At 45.6% G+C, this 24,999-nt stretch overlaps 1 non-coding gene across 1 annotated transcript; it reads left to right on the forward strand.

Moving 5' to 3' along the window:
* Positions 1-5,237: 5,237 nt before the first annotated feature.
* Positions 5,238-5,368, forward strand: LOC133758954 (small nucleolar RNA SNORA70). The gene has a single exon (XR_009865851.1). It is a non-coding gene; the product is annotated as a small nucleolar RNA SNORA70 (small nucleolar RNA).
* Positions 5,369-24,999: the final 19,631 nt, after the last annotated feature.

A 24,999-nucleotide genomic window follows, 5' to 3' on the forward strand; every position in this document is an offset into this window, starting at 1 on the left:
CCAGTGCCAGGCAGGAATGAGGACCATGCTGCCCGGCTTCCAGTTTGCAGAGACAGCAGTGATGCCAGGGTGCTGGTGAAGTCTCCCAAGCATTAGTGGTTGGTGCCACCCCACTTTCAAAGGGAAAAAAAAACACAAATGGAAGGCAATTTTGGATTGTGACTGGTTGTTTTGGAGCAAAAATCTTCAATACTTTAAATATAAAAAAGAATTTTGGGGGCCAGTGCTGTGGCTCAGCAGGTAAAGCTGTGGTCTCTGGTGTTGGCATCCTGTACGAGCACTGGTTCATTTCCTGGCTGTTCTGCTTCCAATCCAGCTCCCTACTGATGTGCCTGGAAAAGAAGCAGAAGACAGAAGATGGCTCCAGTGCTTGGCCCCTACACCCACATGGGAGACCTGGAAGAAGCTCCTGGCTGCTGGCTTTAGCCTGGCCCAGCCCCAGCCATTGAGGCCATTTGAGGAATGACCCAGTGAATGGAAGATCTCTCTATCACTCCCTCTCTCTCTTTGTTATCTCTGCCTTTCAAATACATAAAATAAATCTTTTTTAAAAAGATTTTTTACTTAAAAATAACAAGAATTTCCCTTAATGGGAGCTCTTTTTTCATGATCTGAGCTGAGTAATAGATGTTCTCAGAGCTTAGCGTTTTCAAACAACGCACACTTATTAGTTCACAGTTCCTAGAGGGTGCAAATTTGGTTTGGCCTGGTTGGTGCCTCTGCAACAGGGTATCTTGCTAGGTTGCCACTGAGTGTCTGAAGGCCCCACTGGGGAAGAGTCTGTTCCCAAGTCTTGGGGACTGTAGACTGAGGGCTGCCGCTGGTTGAGAGTTACTCTTGGAGTGGTGCTGTGGCGTAGTAGGCTGAGCCTCCACCTGCAGTGCCGGCATCCCATATGGGCACCAGTTTGCATCCCAGCTGCTCTTCTTCCTATCCAGCTCCCTGCTGATGGCATGGGATAGTAGTGGAAGATGGCCCAAGTGCTTTGGCCCCTGCACCCGTGTGGGAGAAGCTCCTGGCTCCTAGATTTAAATCAGCTCAGCTACGGCAGTTGTGGCCATTTGGGGAATGAACCAGCGGATGGAAGTCCTTTCTGTCTCTCCTTCTCTCTGTCTATAACTCTGCCTCTCAAATGAATAAATAAAATCAAAAGAAAAAGAAAAAAAAAAGCTACTCTTACCATATTGGCCTCCGCACAGGACAACTCAGAGCCGGGCAGCTGTCACAGCACATCAACTAGCCCTATCAAAGTGAGCAAGTGAGGCGTGACTTTTTGGCATAGATGTTAAGTCACTGCTTAGAATGCCCTCATCCTGCATTGGAGTGTCTGGCTTGAGCCCTGACTAATCTGCTTCAGATCCAGCTTCCTGCTATTGTGTACCCCCAGAGGCATAGGTGGTGGACAAAGTGCTTGGGTCCCTGCCACCCATGTGGGAGACCCAGATTGTGTTCTGGGCTCCTGGTTTTGGTCTGGCCCAGCTTCAGCTGATGCAGGCACTTGGGGAGTGAATCAGTGAATGGACGCTCTTTTTCTGTTTCTCTGCCTTTCAAATAAAATTTAAAACTAATCTTTTTTAATGAGTAAGTGACAGCCAGCCAGCAATACAGAGTGTGCAAGTGAGATGGAGTGATGGTCTTTCAGGTCTTTCACAGCCTTATCTCAGAAGTGTCAGCCAACACTGTTGCTTTAGTATTTATGATGATGATGATTTTATTATTTGAGAGACAGGGATAGAGAGATCTCCCTCTAGCTGGTTCACGCCTCCAAATGCCTACAATGGGCTGGGTAGAAGCTGGGAGGCAGGAATTCAATTTTGGTCCCCCACATGGGTTACAGGGATCCAACTATTTGAGTCATCAACACTGCCTCCCAGGGTCTGCACTAACAGGAAGTTGGAATCCAGAGGCAAAGCCTGGTATTGAATTCAGGTACTCTAGTTTGGGAAACAGGCATCTCAACCAGTGTCTGAACTGATTGGCCAAACACCCACCCTACATCTAGTTTTTAAAAATATTTATTTATTTGAAAGGCAGAGTAATGTGGGGGGGGGAGAGACAGAGAGAGAGAGAGAGAGAGATTGAGAGAGAGAGAATGATCTGGTGGTTCACTTTCCAAATGGCCTCAATAGCCAGAGCTGGCCAGGCTGGAGCCAGGAGCCAGGAGCTCCATCTTGGTCCTGGTGCTGCAAGCTGTGGCTTAACCCACTGTACCACCATGCTGGCCCCAGTATTCTACTTCTTAAGTGTATAATTCTGTTCCCAAACATTTTTTTCTCCAACTTGTTATGCATATAAAGATACTGGGATGGGCATTGTGGTGTAGCAGTTCAAGCTGCTTCTTAGATTATCCACAGTCCATGTAAGAGTGCCAGTTCAAGTCCTGGCTCCTGGCTTTAGCCCTGGCTGTTGCAGCCATTTGGGGAGTGAACCAGCAGATAGAAGATTATCTCTCTCTCTCTGTCTCTTTCTCTATCACTCTGCATTTCAAACAAACAAATCTGTATAAAAACCTGTGAATCCTCTTAACCATTTTCAAGGATAAGCAGTGGTATTGACACTCACATTGCTGGGCAGAACACAATGCACCTTGTAAAACTGAAACTCTGTACCCATTCTCCCATCCTTTTACAACCATGGCTGTACTCTGTGCTCTGTGAATCTTCCAACTCTAAATACCTCATGTAGGTGGACTCATGAAGCATTCGTTGTTTTTGACTGGCTGGCTTTCCTTGCCATCATGTCCTGAAGGCTCATCCACACTGTAGCAGGTGTCAGGACTTCCTCCCCTTGAAAAGCTAAAAGACATTCCGCTGTGTATGTACACCACATTGTGCTGATCCATGCATCCATGGAGGGGCTCTCGGGTTGCTTCTGCCTCTTAGCTATTGGGAATAACACTGCACTCGGCTTGGTGTACACATACCTTACTGAGACACCACTTTTCATTCTTTTGGGAATACATCCAGAAGTGGAGATGATGGATTGTGTAGTAGTTCTAGCTTCAGTTTTTGGAGGAATCCCCATGCTGTTTTCCATAGTAGTTGTACCATTGTACCTTCCCACCAACAGTTCACTGCCTCCCAGGGCGCACATTAGCATTTCCATATCCTTGCCAACATTTTTTTCTTTATTTATGGCAGCCATCCTGGTGGGTGTGAGATGCTATCTCATTGTGGTTTTGGTTTATGTTTCCCTAGTGAGTAGTGATGTTGAATGTTATGTCATGAGCTGGTTGACCATTTATCTCCTCTTTGGAAAATTGTCTATTTAAGCCCTTTGCTCATTTCTGAGTCATGTTTTCATTGTTGCTGATTTGTAGTTTTACTACATATTCTGGAGATGAACCCTTTACTAGATATGATTGGCAAACGTTTGCTCCCATTCTGTGATCTGCCTTTTTACTCTGTTGATAGTGTCTTTTGAGGCATAATTATATTCTAACTTTTAGAAGCAAATCATTATGTGCAGCTCTCCAAAAGAGACGTGGACCATCACACATCCACATCCTCAAGGCAGAGACAAGAGTCAGTGGTGGGTATGAGCGTTTGGCACAGTTGTGAAGACACGCATGTCCCAGATCAGAGTGCCTAGAGTCTCGACTCTGATCCTGACTCCAGCTTCCTGTTGAGGTGCACCCTGGGATGTGGTGGTGATGGCTCAAGCGTTAGAGTTCCTGCCACCACCGTGGGAGATCTGGCTTGAGTTCTTGGCTCCCAGTTCAGTCCTGGCTGTTGTGGCCATTTGGGGAAGTGAAACAGTAGATGAGAGGGCCCTCTTTCTCGCTCCTGTTCTCCCTCCCTCTTTCTTTTTCTGTCTCTCAAATAAATAAATAAACAGACAGATAAATAATTTTAAAACAGGAAGGTAGCAGTGACCAGTATCCACTGCATGTCCAGAGAAAGGAGCCTGGGCCAGGGTTGGGTACCAGAGTAATGTAGATGCTGACATGGCTACAGCATCCTTGGGAGCTAGCCTACCGCAAGATACACGCCAACTTAAGATGGTACTGGCATGCAAGCCAAGATCTCTACTAACAAGATGGAGACAAGTGGTGCTCACCGCTCAGAGAAGGCAGTGCTGGGGTGGGAGTTTGGGGGGTTTGGGGAGGTGTGGAGGAGCACAGCACAAAAGGCAGAGGAAGTGCACTTCTTGTAACATTTTGGCGAAATGTATCAAGAGCCTTACAGGTAGCCACGACTTTGTCCTATTAGTTCTTGTCTATCCGTTTCAAGATCAAAGAAAATCAGAAAATCACCCAGGATGTATTTTTTTCTTTTCTTTCTTTCTTTCTTTTTTTTTTTTTTTTTGATAGGCAGAGTTAGCCAGTGAGAGAGAGAGAGAGACAGAGAGAAAGGTCTTTCTTCCGTTGGGTCACCCCCAAAATGGCCACTGCGGCCGGCGCACTGCGCCCATCCAAAGCCAGGAGCCAGATGCTTCCTCCTGGTCTCCCATGCGGGTGCAGGGCCCAAAGACTTGGACCATCCTCCACTGCCTTCCCGGGCCACAGTAGAGAGCTGGACTGGAAGAGGAGTAACTGGGACAGAATCTGGCGCCCCAACCAGGACTAGAACCTGGGGTGCCGGTGCCGCAGGCAGAGGATTAGCCAAGTGAGCCGTGGCACCGGCCAGGATGTTTTTTTTCTTAAGATTTTATTTGTTTTACTTGAAAGTCGGAATTACAGAGAGGCAGAGGGAGAGAGAGAGAGAGAGAGAGAGAGAGAGAGAGAGAGAGATCTTCCATCCACTGGTTCACTCCCCCAGATGGCTGCAATGGCTGCAACTGTGCTGATCTTGGAGTCAGGAGCTTCTTCCAGGTCTCCCACATGGGTGCAGGGGCCCAAGGACTTGGATCATCTTCTGCTGCTTTCCCAGGCCATAGCAGAGAGCTGGATCAGAAGTGGAGCAGCCGGGACTTGAACCCGCACCCATGTGGGATGCCGGCACTGCAGGCGACGGCTTTACCTGCTATGCCAGAATGCCATCCCCAGGATGTATTTTTGAATGACCTCATTTTTCTAAATGCGTGTGTATTTAACTTAGCCCTGTGAGTATCTCTAGAAGGCAGGAGTACAAGCGCACTTGACTTTCTTTTTCTACCCTCTATTTGCATTTTCTAGATGAAAATAAGTTACTTTTATAAGGAGAAAGAAATTGAAAAAGAAATTCTTGTACAAACCTATGTAGATGATAGCAGTAGTTGTTTGAAAGCCCACAAAACAGAAGCATTAAAAATGTTCTCTGCCATCAACTAGGCTGATAGGTTGCTTTCTTTGGGGAGGGTGCTGTGCAGTGGCTGCAAGCAGCAGCTTCCTTGGGGTGCACCAGCCTGTTGCTCCCATAGATTACCCTAAGGGACCTTGGAGACAGAGCTTTCCAAGACCTCTTGTCTGACCTGATGTTATACAAAGTCTAGGCTCCAGACAGGCATGTACGTGCCTTTGGAAAACCCCAGAGCATGGTAGTCAAGGTTCACATTGGCCAAGTCATTATGTCCACCTGTTCCAAGCTACAGAACAAGGAACATGTGATTGAAGCCCTATTCAGGGCCAAAGTCAAGTTCCTTGGGTGTCCGATGACCCACATCTCAAAGAAGTGAAGTTTCCCTAAATGCAGTGCAAATGAATTTGAAGACCTGGTGGCTGTGGGGTCTAACACAGCCTGGTCTGGGGGTTTCCTGAACTCACGAAGCTTCCACCATGCTGTTCCCTCCTTCCTCATGCTCACCAACAAATCCTACCTCCTGTCTGCAAACAGGTTTAACACTAGAGACTTGGGTTATGTAATGACTATACTACAAAATAAGCCCTTGCAAGGTCATTAAAATTATGCTTATGAAGTTTATAGCAACGCAGAAAAACTCTCCTTATAAAATAAGTCAAGAAATAGAAATTGGATATCATTGAGGGAATAATATATTCTTACAGATGAGGGTCAGATGTTGGATTCAATTTATGTAATCGGATCAACACAATGAAGCTAACAAATACCAATGCCTGGCACAAACAAGCACCTGGCAAGTGCTGAGCCAATTAGTCTGCTTCTCTAGCCAAATCAGGGAACTGCTATGGGCAACTGTTTTGGAGGCTCTGAGATGGCTGGGGTGGCTGATGGAGTCATCTGAGATTTGTCTCTGCTCACTGCTTAGATCACCGGAGTTTGATGGCCTTGGTTTGAGTATGTTTTGATCGATTCATGCTAAGTCTTGATTAGATAAAAACTTTCATTTACACATGCCTGGAAAAATATTCTGCAAGAAAATCACCAAGAGATTAGCTGTAGTTGTCACTGGGAAACGGGGTGGTGATTATTATATTTTATTTTTTATTCTGTTTTGCCTGAAAATTTTTTTCCTCTCCCCTTCTCAGTGAGAGGCCCCCCGCTCCCTGCCTGCACTGCTGCCCCCAGGAGGAGCTGAATAACTCATCTCAGTGACATCAGACTGAGCTGTGTGGCTTGCTTTAGTCAATGGAATGTGAGCAGAAGTGACTCAGACAACGTCAGAGCAGAAGCTTTGAAGCGGTCATGTGGTTTGGCTGCGCCTGCTTTCCTTGCTGGGAGAACAATGTCCCAGCGGGACCAACTCTTCAGCCTGCATCCTGGAGCGGAACAGGTAGAAAGGAGTCTGCCTGGCCCTTCCTGCCCGAGGTGGGAGGGAAGCACAAGCCTTTGCCACCAAAAGCTGCTGACACATTGTGGGGGGGGGGTGTCACTTAAAATACCGGCTGGATATCCCTTGTCTGAAATGCTTGGGACCAGGCTGTTTTGTTGGAGTTTGGATGTTTCGGAATTTGCTAGTATTTGCAAATATATAATAAGCTATCTTGGAGATGGGACCTAGGTCTAAACGCAAAATTCATTTATATGTCATATACCCCTTATACACATGGCCTGAAGGTCATTTTATGCATTATTTTTAGTGCACTTGTGTTTTTTAAAAACTTTTATTTAATAAACATAAATTTTGAAGGTATAACTTTTGGATTATAATGGCTTTTCTCCCCATAATCTCTCTCCCACCCACAACCATCCCATCTCCCACTCCCTCTCCCATCCCATTCTTCATCAAGATTCATTTTCAATTATCTTTATATACAGAAGATCAACTTAGTATATACTAAGTAAAGATTTCAACAGTTTGCACCCACACAGACACACAAAGTGTAAAGTACTGTTTGAGTACTAGTTATACCATTAATTTGCATAGTATAATACATTAAGGACAGAGATCCAACATGGGGAGCAAGTGCACAGTGACTCCTGTTGTTGATTTAACAATTGACACTCTTATTTATGATGTCAGTAATCACCCGAGGCTCTTGTCGTGAGCTGCCAAGGCTATGGAAGCCTCTTGAGTTTGCCAACTCCGATGTTATTTAGACAAGGCCATAATCAAAGTGGAAGTTCTCTCCTCCTTTCAGAGAAAGGTACCACCTTCTTTTTTTTTTTTTTTTTTTTTTTTTTTGATAGGCAGAGTTAGCCAGTGAGAGAGAGAGAGAGAGACAGAGAGAAAGGTCTTTCTTCCATTGGTTCACCCCCAAAATGGCTGCTGCGGCCGGTGCACTGCGCCGATCCGAAGCCAGGAGCCAGGTGCTTCCTCCTGGTCTCCCATGCGGGTGCAGGCGCCCAAGGACTTGGGCCATCCTCCACTGCCTTCCTGGGCCACAGCAGAGAGCTGGACTGGAAGAGGAGCAACTGGGACAGAATCCGGCACCCCAACCGGGACTAGAACCTGGGGTGCCGGCGCCGCAGGCGGAAGATTAGCCTAGTGAGCCTTGGCGCCGGCCAGGCACCTCCTTCTTTGATGGCCCGTTCTTTCCACTGGGATCTCACAGAGATCTTTCATTTAGGTGTTTGTTTGTTTTTTGTTTTTTTTTTTTTTCCCCACAGTGTCTTGGCTTTCCATGCCTGAAATACTCTTATGGGCTTTTTAGCCGGATTCGAATGCCTTAAGGGCTGATTCTGAGGCCCAAGTGCTGTTTAGGACATCTGCCATTCTCTGAGTCTGCTAGTCTTGTTTATGTGACCCCTTTGACACTTAATCCTATCATTATGATCAATTATGAACTGAAACTGATCACTTCAACTGGTAAGATAGCATTGGTACATGCCACCTTAATGCAATTGATTTGGAATAGCCTAGCTCTACCCATTAGGGATAAGTCTGAGTGAGCATGTGCCAAACTGTACATCTCCTCCCTCTCTTATTCCCACTCTTATATTTAACAGGGATCACTTTTCAGTTAAATTTAAACATCTAAGAATAACTGTGTGTTAATTAAAGAGTTCAACCAATAGTATTAAATAGAACAAAAAAATACTAAAAGGAATAAAATAGTAAGTTGTTCCTCGACAGTCAGGACAGGAGCTGATCAAGTCACTGTTTCTCATAGTGTCTGTTTCACTTTTACAGGTTTTTAGGTGCTCAGTTAGCTGTCACAGATCAGGGAGAACATATGATATTTGTCCCTTTGGGACTGGCTTATTTCACTCAGCATGATGTTTTCCAGATTCCTTCATTTTGTTACAAATGACTGGATTTCATTTTTTTATTCTGTATAGTATTCTATAGAGTACATATTCCATAATTTCTTTATCCAGTCTTCTGTTGATGGGCATTTAGGTTGATTCCACATCTTAGCTATTGTGAATTGAGCTGCAATAAACATTGAGGTGCAGACAACTCTTTTATTTGTCAGTTTAATTTCCCTTGGGTAAATTCCAAGGAGAGGGATGGCTGGGTCATGTGGTAGGGCTATACTCAGGTTTCTGAGAAATCTCCAAACTGTCTTCCATAGTGGCTTTACCAGTTTGCATTCCCACCAATAGTGCATTAGTGAGTGCACTTGTGTTTTGACACTGATCTATCCCAGGAGGTCAAATGTGGAATTTTCCACTCAAGGTATCATATCAGCATTCACAAAGCTGGGGATTTGGAAATATTTTGAAAGGTAGGGTTACAGAGAAGCAGAGGCAGAGAGAGAGAGAGAGAGAGAGAGAGAGAGGTCTTCCATCCACTGGTTCACTCACCAAGTGGCTGCAACAGTCGGAGCTGGACTGATCTGAAGCCAGGATCCAGGAGCTTACTCTGTGTCCCCATGTGGGTGCAGGGGCCTAAGGATTTGGGCCATCTTCTACTGCTTTCCCAGGCCATAGCAGAGAGCTGGATTGGAAATGGAGCAGCCAGGACTTGAACCCACACCCATATGAGATGCTGGCACTGTAGGCAGCAGCTTTACCCACTACACCACAGTGCCGGCCCTGGGGATTTGGAGGTATTTTGAATTTTGGACTTTCAGATGCACAGGGATGCACAGCCTGTATCTGTCACTCCAAGGGTATTTGGCACTTGCCTAGGATATGTGTTAAGAAAGTAAGCCTTGAATGTTCTTATGAAATTCAATTTTGATAGCCCAAAAGAGCCTGAAAGTTATTTGGGAATATTTATTTATTTATTTGAAAAGTAGAAAAAACAAGATCTCCCACCCACTGGCTTACTCCACAAATGCTCCCAAGGGCTGGGCCAGGGCCAGGCCAAAGCCAGGAGCGGAAAACTTAATCTAGGCCTCCTATATGGGTGGCAGGGACCCAAGTAGCGGACTCATCAACCTTGACCCTTGAGGATGCCTATTAGTGAGAATGGAGCAAGGACTGAGACCCAGGCACTCCAATAATGCATGCAGCATCCCAAAGAGCATCTTAACCACTCCTTCCAAGGCCTGTCCCGACTTGGGAATAATTTAAGCAGAGCCAAGGCCATCTGGGCCCTTCTGGGAGGCTGAGCCTGCTGAGAATGCTTAGAAAGTGTCTGCTGAGGCTGGGGCTGTGGCACAGCAGGTTGTGCCTCTGCCTGCGATGCCAGCATCTCATATGAGCACCGGTTTGGGTCCCAGTTACTCCACTTCTGATCCATCTCCCTGCTAATGCACCTGGGAAGACAGCAAAGGATGGCCCAAATGCCTGGGTTCCTGAACCCACGTGGGAGACCCAGATGGAGTTCCCAACTTGGCTTTGACCTGGCCCAGCCCTGGCTGTTGTAGCCATGTGGAGAGTGGACCAGCAAGTGGAAGATCTCTCTTTCTCTGTCTGTCTCTCCACCCCTGCCTTTGTAACTCGCCTTTTGAGTAAAATAACAAAAAAACTGTATGTATGTCTGCTGCCTGGAGTGGTACAGAGGAGAACAGGAGTGACACCCTGGATGAGAGGTTTGGCACCCAACACCATCTCCGCTTCTGGAAGCAGCACCTTGATTTTCCCACACAGAAGCAGCCCTCCTGCTCCACAGCCAGCTCAGGATGTTTGATGAGGTTTACTCACTGCCCAGACTTTGCAAAGGTGAGCATGAAACCCAGGCCTGGTCAACCAGAGTGGTGAGACCTCTGTGCCTCGGTGACTGGGTCAGGAAGAGTCACAGGGCCTGCAGCAAGACACAAGCTGTGTTCACCAAACCACTGCATTCTCCAGCTCAGGCCAACAGGGCAAGGGCCAAAGCAATGGATGCTGCTCGCAGGCCAGCCTTTCAAAATACTTCCCACTCTCTTTTGCTTTCTGCAATAGCCTGGAGGCCGCACACGAAGGTGGTGAGGCGCCTGGGCAGCTCAGTGGTTAGTTATCCTCCAAGCGTATTGAACTGTGGCAGCAGTAAGTGGTACAATGCAGGACTTCAGGATCCATGTGATAGCACAGCAAGTCTAGGCTGCTTGGACAAACCCATGACCCAAACCCACGTCGGAACAATTGGAGTCAGCCCTACCCACGTCGGAACAATTGGAGTCAGCCCTAAGGACTCTGGTTTGGAAAGAGTTACTCCTTTTCCCTCTGGACTTGCTAAGTTGGTGGGATGTAAAGCTGCACTCCCTGGGCTGTGCTGTGTTCCTGGCACTGGCCTAGCGTTTTGGGCAGGCTGCAAAGTAAGGGAGGGCCAGCCTGAGAATGAGGTTAACATGGAGGAAAGTCAAACTGAGCAGCAGAGGACGCCTGGATCCAACCACATCTGAAGCCAATCACACTCTTTTTAGTAAACCATTCTCAGTGTGGTTTCTAACACTTGAATGTAGTAAGTGACAACTAACTCAAAAAACAAGATCAAATTAAAATCAAGGGGATAGGCCTGTGTTGTCCTGCAGAGGTGCCGGGCAGGGGCAGGGTACAGACATCTGCTCAGCTGGAGCCGGCCAGAGCAGAGGACACTGGGACCCAGCTGCACAGGGGCCTGGGCCTGAACCAAGGGCAGGAGAAGGAAGAGTACCCCTGGCCCTGAGCCAAGCACTGAGGTTTACTGTGACGCTCAGCACTGAATGTGACCACACGTGCTAACGCTGCTCAGGTTAGCTGCACAAGGACCAGCCATGCTCCTGACCCCAGGCTTTGCAGGCTTGATGAAAAGCTGCAGGTGAGAATCAGAAGAGACAGTTCAGCCGCCACCAGCACATGTGTGTATGATCCTGCTGTGTTCCATTTTCAGTGCTGGTTTGGTAAAAGCTGCCAGCAGTTTCTACAGATCAGGAACTAGCTTCCTCTCTCCCTCCCTTCTGCCCTTCTTTCCTCAACACTAAGTGACCTTGACCTCTGACCTTAGCTAGACAGTGACCACAGAAAGACCACTGGGATGCTGGAACTTCGGGTCCATTAGAAGCACACTGTCTGAGTTTGCTGTTTTCGCTCCCCACCTTCTTGGGCACATGATGGGGTCACACTTCCTGGCCTCCTTGTTTGGGTAGGGTTGGGTGAATAATGAGTCAAATGAGTTGCAGCATTTAATTACTTAAGCAGGATCTGCCAATGCTGCCTTTCTCTCTGCCGTGGTAACTATTGAAACGACTGACATGCTGAAATGAGGCTCTTCAGAATAAGGCCTAGAGAAAGAAGCACATAGCAGGAGGAAGAAATAAACCTTTGTTGCTATAATTCACTGAGTTTAGGGTTCTTTGTTGCTGCAGCATGGCTTCACCTGCCCTGACTGATGCACAAAGTTGCCAAAGAACGTCAAGTTCACAGTAGAGGTGCTTCCATGGAGGAGCCCCCAAGTCTCTCTAGGACTCCTGCTTCTCCCAGCCAGAGGCCTTGTCTTCTGCTGGAGCCCTGCCTGCACACCTCTACTATCCCTACTTGGACTGGAGCTGGCTGTCCATGCACCTGCCTGGGGTCTGACTCTCTCAATGGGAACCTGGCCAGGAAAATCTCCCAAGTCTCTTCTCTTTGAAACTGTATCTGTTTCATGTTGCTGCTGTAACAGATTGCCACCAACATGGCAGCTTGAACAGTGAAAATGTCTTCCCCCACACTTCTGGAGGCCAGAAGTTCGAAATCAAGATGTCAGTGAGCTGTGTTCCCTCCCACCATTCCCGGGGAGGATCTGTTTTTTTACCGTTTCTAACTCTCGGAGGCAGTGGCTTCCTTGGCTTGTGGCCACATCACTCCAGTGTCTGCCTCGTCTTCACATCACTTTCCCATCGTCTTCTCCTGCATGTCCATCAGAAGGGTACCTAATACTGGACTTAGGGCCCACCCAGACAACCCAGGACAGCCCCTTCATCTCATTACCCTGAACTTACTTGCATCTGCAAAGAGGCTTCTTCCACATAAGGCAAATGCACGAATGCACAGGCTCCTGGGATCAAGACATATCTTTTTTTGGAGGCTACCACTCAGCTACTATGTATGTCCTCTCTCCAGCCCTACTGCTTGCTGCTTGCTGACTACTGGGGTGGACAGGACCCCCTGTAAGAGCCCATTACAATGAATCCTTTGTTCTGGTGTTTACAATTTTTTTTAATGGACTAATTACACAACATAAAATAGACAGTGAAAAGCAAAAGAAACAAAGCTGCAGGGTGCACTGCTTTTGAGAGCAGGGACCAGCAAGTATGTTGTCTCTCTTCCCCCAAGCAAGCAGGTGGCCAGGGCTGGAAAGGGAAGAGTCACATCTTTGGGGTGCCTTTTCCCTTCCAAAGCACTTCGTGTGGCCACTTTGTGCAGTCTACACTCACGCTCCAGACATTTTTTATGATCACAGAATGTGAGTTTAGCATGCCTGGTTTATGAGGGTTTAATAATTGTTTTTTCTAACTGTAAGTAATAAGGTTCATCAGAGAAAAGCTACCAATTACCAAAGAAACAAGTAAAAATCTTCCTTAAGTCCCACCACCCAGAAATAGCTGGGGATATGTTGCCAAATGTCCTCTCAATATTTCTGCCAGGCGTGTATGAGTATGTCTTGCATTTTGTCCCCAAACCAAGCTGGGATAAAGGTTGTGGTGAAGAAGGAATAAAATACCCTCTAGCCTTCCTCTCCCGGTAAATCCAATTAAAACGCCTGCACACACCTGCAAGGCAGTCTCTAAGTAATGGAAGAGACTTCTTATTTCCCATCCAGCAGGAAGAGCTTGGGAGTTATCACTTTACCCTGATGATGGGAGAGCCAGGAATGCACCTCTCAGAACAGGCTGGGTGCTGGCTTGGTGATTTCACCGGGAAACCATCGACAGAGGAACCTGAGAGGGCCGAATGCTCTGTCTCTCGCAGGAAGCCAAGGGCTCCTCTGGGAGGGATGGCCTTCCTGCATCGAGGCCCAAACCGCCCAGCCCAGCAACCCAGCTGACCCCAGCTCCAGATGCCGTGTGCCTGTATGCCTCAGCGCTGCTCCAGGGAGCCAGTGTATTATCCCTGCAGTGTGTGGCTCTTGCACAGGGTATTATTCTTTGTCTATAGAGTCCAAGAGCGCTGGGCCTCACTCTCTAGGTAAGATACCCCTGTATGTGTAAATTAAAATTTTTTAAAGATTTATTTTATTTATTTGAAAGGCAGAGTGACAGAAAGAGAGACAGAGAGAGAAAGATCTTCTATGCATTACTTCACTCCTCAAATGACCACAATGGTCTGGGCTGGGCCAGACTGAAGCCAGGAGCCAGGAACTCCATTTGAGTCTCCCCTGTGGGTGGCAGGGACCCAAGCACTTGGGCCATCTTCCCCTGCTTTCCCAAACACATTGGCAGTGAGCTGGATTGGAAGCAGAGCAGCCGGGACTTGAACCAGTGCTACAAATGGGATGTCGGTGTTATAGGCGGTGGCTTAACCCTCTGTACCACAAAGCCAGCCCCTGTATGTGTAAATTTAATAAGGCTTATATGTGTTTCTCTTGTTAATCAGCTTTTGTATTAACTGTGCTCCTAGATCCAGCCAAAGAACCCACCTAAGAGCTAAACTGGGGGGGTCCAGGGCATCTTTCCCTCCCCAGCACAAGGGAGAAGCTGACCAAACTGAACGCTTAGCAAGGCTGGGAGCAGCATGGTACATTCTGTCAGAGACGTGGCCCCCAAGCAGAAGAGATAGGCTGGCAGACTCAGAGACTTACAGCTTGCCAGAGGAGAAGCACAGGAGCAGGGACCTGTGCAGGCAGGAACACCTGAACTGCGAGACAAACTCCTGGTGTCCTGGTGCGGACAGGAGTTAAACACTCCTGGAAGACCCGCTCAGAGAGGAGCCTCCGTGTTTTGTGAATTTTACCTTCAGGAGCTCAACCAGGTTCTCACAATGAAAAAGTGAAGAAAATCCCTTGTGAGGAAGGCACTTGGTGTGGCAGTTAAGTTGTCTCTAGAGATGCTTGCCGCCCATTTCAAAGAGCGCCCGCGTTTAAGTCCCAGCTCTGCTTATGATTCCAGCTTCCTGCTAGTATGCACCCTGGGGAGCAGCAGGTGATGGTTCAAGTCCTTGGATCTTTGCCACCCACATTGGAGACGCAGATTGTTCCAGGATCCTCCAGCCCCAACTCTTATGAGAATTTGAAGAATGAATCAACAGATGAGAGATTTCTCCAAGTCTGTCTCTTTGTTTTATTCAAATAAATTTTTTAAAAAGTTTTTTAATCCCCTTGTGCTTTCAGTAGGGGTTTGGGCACAGGAACTATTTGAAATATAGCAGAACATTCTGTTCTTAACAAGGCCTGTCCTCTAGAGAAACTATTTAACCAGAGTCTAACTTGTTAAAGTCTCACCAGAGCCTCCCTGAGATGGGGGAAAACACCCAGCTGCTTCCCCCTCCAGTCTTCCTGCCCCACCTGAGGGCAAACCAGCTGAGAGGCACATGTGAAGTTCCCAGTATAGAGGCCAAGATTTGTGGACTCGTCCTGTGAGGCCCACATTGTTGGGATGGTAGAGTGATGGCGTTCTTCGACAAGAAGCACCAGAGAGAGTTTCAGTGAACATGTCTGTTCATTAACAGTTGGGTATAAGCTTTTATAGGGCAGGCAAAGGAGAGTAGCTAGCTCAGGGTAGCAAGACTAATTCTATAGAATAAAGCAGATACTGGTGCCACTACGCTTCTCCAATCAGCTTGAAGGTCACTTAGCCTACATAGCCTTCCAGGTGGTCTTATGGGGCTGGGCCACAACTGGGAGCTGTTTACCTAGTAGACAATTACAAGGCCCTTCAACAGGAAGTGGGGGTGGAGGAAATGTGCCTAGGGTCCCTGCCTTCTGCCAGCAGCCAGGACATGTATGGGTCTCAGTGTGCTGAGCCCTCAACAAGGATTTTTCCCAGGTGGCATGGTGTGTCATGCCCTCTTAACCTCCTTCGTGGGCTAGGTAGACAGTCTCCCAGCCAGGCACAGGATCACCCACACAGGCTTATGAGAAGACTGAGACCCAATCATAGGACAAGAGAATGTACCCTTCTTCCTATTCCCTTCCAGCACAGTGATTCCTCTTACCTTGTGAATCATGTCTGACTTTCAATAAAAAAAAGAAAAAAAAAAAAAAAGAGGTAGAACAGGCATCAGGCTCATGCTCCAGATATGGCAGGGATGTTGGGATTATCAGGATGTGAACTTAAAAGAACTGTAGTCAACATGTCAAAGACTTTATGGTGAAAAATAGATCACATTCAAGAGCAAAGGTAAGCAGAGAAATGAACACTATAAAAAAGAATTTAAAAATTTAGAAATAAAAAGAACACCATAAGAGGCTGGCATTGTGGCAAAGCCAGAAAACCCCCTGCCTACAACACTGGTTTGCATCTGGCTGCTCCACTTCTGATCCATCTCTCTGCCAGTGGCCTGGGAAAAAGTGGAAGGTGGCCCAAGTGTTTGGGCTCCTGCCCCCCATGTAGGAGACAGGTTGAAGCTCCTCACTCCTAGTTTTGGCCTGGCTCAGCCCTGGCAGTTGCAGCCGTCCAGGGAGTGAATCAGTGGATTGAAGGTGTCTGTCTCTTTGTCTCTCCCTCTCTTTCTGTAATTCTGACTTTCAAATAAACAAATATTTTTTAAAAAACAACACTGTAAGAAATGAGGAATACTTTTGATGGGTCTGTTAGTGGCCTGGACATGGCTGAGGAAAGAATCTCTGTGCTTGAGGACATTAATAGAAACCTCCCTCTGCAGAAAGAGGAATTAATGTGTTAAATTGTAACATAATACCCAAGTACCATCACACAACTATAAAAGGAACAATTCTAACCTTTGTGGGATTCCATGAAAGGAGCACCTAGGGAGAACGTCATAGCATTAAAGTATATAAAGTATATACTATATCATATTAGAAAAGAAGAACAATCTAAGATCAATAATCCCAGCTTCTACCTTAAGCGAGTAAAAAAAGAAGAGCAAATTAAATCCAAAGTAAGCAGAAGAAAAGAAACAATAAGAATTAGAGTAGAATTGAAGTGGAAATAGAATGAGATAGCAATGAAATGGAAAATGTTAAATTAGTAGACTTTCTGCTCTTGAGAAGATAAAAAATTTATACACATCTCTCCAGGCTAACCAGAAAAAGAGAGAGAGAGAGAAGACTCGGATCACTAATACCATAAAGGAAAAAGGGGCCATCACTACAGACCCCAGGGACATGAAAGGAGAATAAAGGAATATTTTTTAAAAAGATTTATTTATTTATTTATTTGAAACTAGAGTTACAGAGAGGCAGAGATACAGAGAGAGAGAAAGAGAGAGATCTTCCATCATTGGGTCACTCCCCAAGTGGCAGCAACAGCCAGAGCTGGGCTGATCCAAAGCCAGGAACCTGGAGCTTCTTCCAGGTCTCCTGTATGTATGCAGGGGCCCAAGCACTTGGTCATCTTTCACTGCTTTCCCAGGCCACAGCAGAGAGCTGGATCCAAAGTGGAGCAGCTGGGACTCAAACTGGTGCCCATATGGGATGCTGGTACTACAGGGAATGGCTTTACCTGCTACACCACAGTGCTGGCCCTAAAAGGAATAATTTTGACAACTCTGTGCTCACAGACTTGATAACTTAGATGAAACAGTCCAATTCCTTGAAAGACACAATTTGTCAAACTCAGACAAGAAGAAAGATATGTTGAGGAGCCCTATATTGATTAAACTGAATCAATAATTAGAAAGCTTCTAAAATAGAAAGCACTATGCTTGGCTGGATTCCTTGGTAAATTCTACCAAGCATTCTGGGAAGAAATTATAGCAATTTTCCATAATCTCTTCCAGATGATAGAAGCAAAGGAAATACTTCCTAACTCACTTTATGAGGTCAACATTATTCATGCTAAAACCAGACAAAAACATTACAAAAAAGGAAAACTGCAGACCAATATCTTTCATGAACAGCAATGTTCAAATTCTCGACAAAACGTTAGTAGATCAGATCCAACAGAGTAAAAGATTTCTACATAGTGACTGAGTGTACAAGAGTGATTCAACACCTGAAAACCAATTAATGTACCACATCAACAGACCTAAGAAGAAATACTCACATGATTGTAATATTAGATTTAAAAAAGCATTTGACAAAAACCCAGACACATTCATGATTTAAAAAAAAAAACAACCCTTTCAGTAAATTTGAATTAGAAGGAAACCTCCTCTTCTCTCATGTTTTTTTTTTTTAAAGATTTATTTTATTTATTTGAAAGTCAGAGTTACACAGAGAGAGGAGAGGCAGAGAGAGAGAGAGAGGTCTTCCATCCGCTGCTTCCCTCCCCCAATTGGCTGCAACAGCCAGAGCTGCGCCGATCCGAAGCCAGGAGCCAGGAAATTCTTCCTGGTCTCCCACCTGGGCGCAGGGGCCCAAGGACTTGGGCTGTCTTCTGCTTTCCCAGGCCATAGCAGAGAGCTGGATTGGAAGTGGAGCAGCCGGGAGTCAAACCAGTGCCCGTATGGGATGCTGGCTCTGCAGGCGGCAGCTTTACACCACAACGCCGGCCCCTCTGCCCTCATCTTGATGAGGAACACTTACCAACATCCTTTTGCGAACATCATGGTTAATGGTGAGACGTCTGAAGGTTTCCTACTGACATCAAACAAACAAACAAACAAACAAACAAGGATGTCAGCTCTCAGTGCTTCCTTTCAACATCTTGTGAGTGCAACAAGACAATACTAGGAACTAAAAAGGGATTCAGATTAACAACTTACATGATCATGTTTTCAGGTGTCAAGGTTAATATGGGGCTGGAGTTGTGACACAGAAGGTTAAGCTGCTGTCTGCAATACCAGCATCCCATATGAACACTGGTTTGAGTTTTGGCTGTTCCACTTTCAATCCAGTTCCCTGCTAAGACACTTGAGAAGGCAGCAGAAAATGACCCAAGTCCTTGGACCCTTGCCACCCACCTGGGAGACCTGGATGGAATTCCTGGCTCCTGGCTTTAGCCTAGACCAGCTTTTGCCATTGCAGCCATTTGGGGAGTGAACCAGTGAATAGAAAATCTCTCTTTCTATCTCTCTCTCTCCCCCGACCCCTTCTCTCCCCTGTCCTCTCTCTCTCTAAGTCTTCCTTCAAATAAATAAAATAAATCTTTTTCACAAAAGGATTAATGTGCAAAAGTAAATGACTTTTCTAAGTACTAGCACCTAATTAGAATTTGAAAGTAAAAACATAACACCATTTACATCAGCACCTGAAAGAATGGAACACTTAGGTATAAATCTAGCAAAATATGTACAAGAGTTATATAAGGAAAACTACAGAACTCTAATGAGAGAAATCAAAGAAGAACCAAGTAAAAAGAGAGATTTCATGTTCATACATAGGAAGATACACTATTGTCAAAATGCCAGTTGTCTTAGTTTGGGTTGTTATAACAAAATATATTAAACTGGGTACTTTATAAACAACAGCATTTCTTGCTCACAGTTACAGAGGCCAAGAAGTCCAAGATTAAGATGTGAGCAGGTTTGATTTCTCATGAGGCCCTTCTCAGAAATGGAGCCTTCTGCTTGTGCCCTCAGGGGATGTGTTGTATTTCATAAAACAGCCCCACTCCTTCTATAAGGGCAATAGTCTCATTCGTTTGGGTGGAGCTCTCATGACCTAATCATTTCCCAGAGATCTATGTCTCTTAATACTATTGCATTGCAATTAGGTATCAATACATGAATTTCTGAGGGCATTAGGGAGATGCAACCTTCAATTCATAGTATCGGTTATTCCCAAATTGAGCTAAAGATTAAATGCAATCCCAGTCAAAACTATAGCAAGTTATTTTATGGGTATTGACAAACTGATCCTGAAGTTTATATGGAAAGGCAAAAGACCCACAACGATCAATATAGTATTGAAGAAAAAAGTTGAAGCAGTGATATTGCCTAACTTCCAGAATTCCTATTTAGCTACAATAATCGAGACAGTTTGGTCTGCTCAAAGAATAGACAAATAGACCAATGGAACAGAATAGAAAGCCCAGAAACAGTTCCACAAAGACACAGTCAAATGATGACTGACAAGGGAACAAAGGCAATACTATGGAGCGCAAGCAGTCTTTAAGAAATGGTGATGGACATACATGTGGGGAAAGAAAATCTAAGCACAATCCCTCTGCCTTTCACAGAATTCACTCAAAATAGATCAGACTTAAATGAAATGTAAAACTGTCTTAGAAGATGACATAGGAAAAAACCTAGGGGGTGGTGTTGACTTTTCAGCTGCAACACAAAAGCGTGGCCCATGAAAGAAAGAATTGGATCAGCTGTATTTCATTGAAAATAAAATCTCTGGGAGCCAGCTCTGTGGTGTAGTTGGCTAAATCCACCATCTGCAGTGCTGGCTGGCATCCCATATGGGTGCTGTTTCAATCCTGGGCTGCTCCACTTCTGATCCAACTCCCTGCTAATGCGCCTGGGAAAGCAGCAGAAGATGTCCAAGTGCCTGGACTCCCGAACCCACACAGGAGACACAGAGGAAGCTCTTGGCTCTGGCTTCTGCCTGGTCTAGCCCTGGCTGTTATGGCCATCTTGGGGAGCAAACCAGCAGATCTTTTTCTGTCTTTCCCTCTCTCCTTTATAATTCTGACTTTCAAAAAAGTAAATAAAATATTAAGAAAAAGAAAAGGAAAACCTCTGTTCTGCAAGGAAAGCTGCCAGGGGGTTGAGAAGATAAGCCACAGACTAGCAGAAAATATTTGCAAAAGAAATGCATGAATAAGAATTGTTATCTAAAATATGCTTAAAACTTAACAGTAATAAACAAACTCTTTTTTAAAATGAGTGAAGTACATATGAAAATACACTCAAACATTGTCACTAGAGAATTGCCATTAAAACAATGGGACACCACTACACCCCTGTTAGGCCAGCCAAACTCCAAAGCCCTGACAACATCAAATGCTGATGAGGATGTGGAACAATAGGAGCTCTTACTGCTGGCCAGCAGAAGTACAGGGTGCTACTGCCACTTTGGGAGACAGTTTGACAATTTCATATAAAATGCATTGTGTTCTTACCATGTGATCCAGCAAACACGCTAATGGCATCAACCCAAAAGAACTAAAAACTTACATCCACACACACACACACACAAATGTTTCTAGTGTGTCTTTCATAATTGCCCAAACTTGAAAGCCACTAGGACTCCCTTCAGTAAGGACATGGTTGGAGTAAGTGTAATACATCCAGACAATGAAATATCATTCAGCACTTAATAAAATGAGGGAAGTGTATCAGACATGAAAAGAAGTTTAAATTCCTGCTAATAGGTAAAAGAAACCAGCCTGAAAAGGCTACATATACCCTGTATGATTCCTGCTGTACAGAGTTCTAGAAAAGGCAAAACCACAGCGACAGTTAAAAGACTGTCTGAGACCTGTGGTTTCCATGAATTAGGAAGTGGGAGAGATGCATAGGCCAAGCACAGGTGACTAAGACAGCGAACCCACATAGTGGGACACCATGATGGTGGACACAAGCCCTTGGACTGTTGTAAAATCCATAGAACACACAGCACCAAGAGTGGCCCCCATTACAAGCTATGGACTTTGGGTGATAGGGATGTGTCAAGGTTAGTTCACTGATTATCAAGGTCATATCATTCTTTAAATGATAGCAGATGTATCAGGAAAGAAAACAGATTGCTAAACACTACTGAACCAGTTTTAGTCCCTTCTTTCACCTCCCTTTGGTATTACCTAGCCTAGACTCAAAACCTGCACTGGGTATAAGTAGAAGTGGCCCTCAGAGAAAGTGTGGGAAAGAGGATGGGGAAAACCATCTGTGTCCATCTCTTCCACCCCATGCACTATCAAAACCCATAGAGGGCAGCCACAGTGGTAGCTAGGAAGGTACCTAAAACCCTGAAGGAGGAAAACCCTTTCTGATCAAAGGAACTGCAATCCCAAGGGTATGGGGACATCCCCAGAGCTTTCTCCGCCCTCAGTCCTCTCACTGCTTGGCTCCAGTTAAAACCCAGGAAGTTAAGACGTGGGGGAGTGGGATAGGATGGGGGATGGGCTGGAGGCTGGTGATGGACTGGAGGCAGGAAGGTGCTGGAACAACTCCCCAGAGGAAGAAGTTCAAAAAGTCCATCTGATCCCCGTCAAATTGGTTGGGAGCTCTTGGACTCGCTGCTCAGCTGTGCTTGTGCTTGAGGGCTTCTGACTCTAACATCAAATCAGTGGTTTGGAGACCTGAACCCCAGAGGAGATCAGCACTCGGCTCCAGATCAGCCACTTGGTGGAGCCCCCGAAGGACGTGTGAGCACAATAGCAAAAACTGAACTGAGACAGGAAGCATAGGCATCAGAAAGCAGGTTAGAAGTTGCCTGCTAAGACATACAAACCAAATCTCAACACTGTCTACAGGGTTTAAACAAGAGGTCTGTAACGTGACAGCCCAAATGGCCAGGAGACTACACAAGATTGCTCCATATAAAAACAGGGAAACCTCCACAACCACAGCAGGTGACCCAGAGATAGCAGAGATGCTAGTAAAAGACCTGGACGCGGCTTCAGCTTTGTGCTGCAGGAAATAAGGGCAAACAACTCTTGATGGAAAGACAGAAAGCCTCAGGAAAGAAAGATATTGTTGTGAAGAATCAAGTGGAAATTTTAAATCTGAAAAATAAAATAACCAAAATAAGAAAAATCACTAATTGAGACAAGAATCTCCGAGCTCACAAGATACAGCAGCAGCAATTATGCTGAATTAATAACAGAAAAAAGTGAGCAGAGCCTCAGGAACTCGTGGGACAATACTCGAAGGTCTAACGTTGCTGTCCCCAGAGTGCCAAGAGGAAAGGACAGAGAATGAAAACTGCAGAAGAAACATTTGGAAAACAATGGCTGGAAATTCCCCAATTCTGCACCCCTCAAGCACCCTTAAACTTACAGATTCAAGAAACTAAGCAAATCCCAACAGTATGAACTCGAAGAAATCTATGCCCAGGCACACTATAATCAAACTTCTGAAAACTAAAGCCAAAGACAGATATCTTTAAAATAACCAGAAAAAGAGAGAGAGTGAGAGAGAGAGAGAGAGAGAGAGAGAAGGGGAGAGAGAGAAGGGGAGAGAGAGAGAGAGAGAGAGAGAGAGAGAAACATTTATATTGTCAGACTCTGGGTCTGTGGTTTCCGAATCTGCAGATTTAGCCAAGTGCAGATGGAAAATATTTGGGGGAAAATTGCATCTGTACTGAACATGTGCAGACTTTTTTTGTTGTCCTTATCCCCTGAGCAACACTGCTTAACACCACTGATGTTTTGTTAGGTGTTAGAAGTAAGCTAGAGCTGATATAAAGTATATGGGAGGATTTCTTGGGGTCTATGCAAATGTTGAACTGCTTTGTAGAAAGGACTTGAGCATCCTCGGGATTGGGTGTTCTGGAATGAATTCCCTGAGGACTCCAAGGGATACTTTCAAACAGAAAGCTGCTCACAGAACTGACTTTTTTTTTTTTTTAGATTTATTTATTTTTGAAAGGCAGAAAGTTACAGAGAGGCAGAGGCAGAGAGAGAGAGAGAGAGAGAGAGAGAGAGAGAGATCTTCCATCTGCTGGTTCACTGCCCAAATGGCCTCAAGGGAGCTTCTTTTGGGTCTCCCACGCTGGTGCAGGGGCCCAAGGACTTGAATAATCCTCTACTGCTTTCTCAGACCATAGCAGGGAGCTGGATCGGAAGTAGAGCAGCTGGGTCTCAAACCAGCACCCAAATGGGATGCCAGCACAACAGGCGGTGGTTTTACCCAGTAGGCCACAGTGCCGGCCCCAGAACCGACTTTTAATATAGCATCTTCCAGCACATGAACAAAGCACACCTCTCCATTTACTTCAGTATTTCATTTCTCAGGAATGCTGTACAGAGCAATATATAGGTCTTTCACATCTCTTGTCAAGCTTAACAATATTTTCAGGATAATTTTAAATGATATTTGTTTTGACTTTTAGTATCTGGTTGTTCTACTCTTGTATATAGAAATTGATTTTTGTATACCTAGTTTGAATTCTGCAACCTTGCCACACCCACTTAAGGATTCTGGGTAGTAAGACGGGGACTGCAGTGCAGCAGGTTAAGCTGCCATCAGGAACGCTGACATCTCATAGGAGCACTGGGTTCGAATTCTGGCTGCTCCACCGCTGATCCAGCTCTCTGCTAATGTGTCTGGGGTGGCAGCAGAAGATGGCCCATGTGCTCGGGCCCCTGCCCCCACGTAGGATACCTGGTTGGAATTCCTGGCTCCTGGCTTCAGCCTGGTCCTGCCCCAGCCGTTGCGGTCATTTGGGGAATAAACCAGTAATGGAAGATCTCTCTTTTTTCCCCTCTGTTTCTCTGTAACTCTGCTTTTCAAATAAATAAAAAAAAATCATTTTTAAAATTTTTAAAAAAAGAATTCTAGTAGGTTTGTAAGATGGATCTCATCAGAACTTTCCCATAGGAGACCATTTGTGGATGGAGCTGGTGTTTGCTGTCCTTTCCCAGTCTGGAAGCCTTTCACTGCTTTGCCACACCTGGTGACCTAACTGTGGCCCCCGGCACTGTCGGCGAATGTCCTCATCGCTTTCCTGGCTGTAAGCTGGGGAGACATTCAACCTTTCACCTTCCATGTTGTGTTAGCCAGAGGTTTTCCACAATGCTCTCTATCAGGCAAAGGATGTCTCCTTCTATTCCTGATTTGCTGAGATTTTTTTTTTTTTAAATCAGGAGTGCATGTTGGTTTTGTCAAATACTTCATCTTCTCTGGCAGAGGTGATCACACTTTTTCGTTTTTTGTTAGTGTGGTAAACCAGTACTTCCTAGGACTGCTGTAGCAAATCTTTAACACACAGGACTTACTCTCCCCCAGGTAAGGAGGCTGGACATGTGTCCTCACAGTGTCAGGCAGAGCCAGGCCCACGCTGCAAGCGCTAGGAGAGACCCCTCCTTGCTTCCTCCAGCTGCCGGCGGCCTCAGGCCCGGGCTATGGCAGCGTTCCTACCATCTCTGCCTAATGCCTCTTCACTTGCCCCTTCTCCAGGTTTGTCTCTTTGACTTCCTCTCTCATCTTCTTATAAGGACACCAGCCACCTTGCATCCAGGACAATTTCTTCTCTAGATATCAAATATTGTAATCGTCATCTCTATAAATTCTGCATAGCTAATTAACTTACGGTAATAGCTGCTTCAATGTCCTTGCCTGCTAATTCTCACCTATACGACAGTTCTAGTTAGTCTTGATTGATTATTCTTCTCATTATGCTTCTTTGCATACCTGGTCATCTTTGGGTTTAGATACCATGGATTTCATCTTGTTTTGTGTGCTATTTATTTTTGCATTCCTTGTTCTGGGATGCAGC

The sequence above is a fragment of the Lepus europaeus genome, chromosome 4 (genome assembly GCF_033115175.1).
Source record: "Lepus europaeus isolate LE1 chromosome 4, mLepTim1.pri, whole genome shotgun sequence".
NCBI lineage: Eukaryota > Metazoa > Chordata > Mammalia > Lagomorpha > Leporidae > Lepus > Lepus europaeus.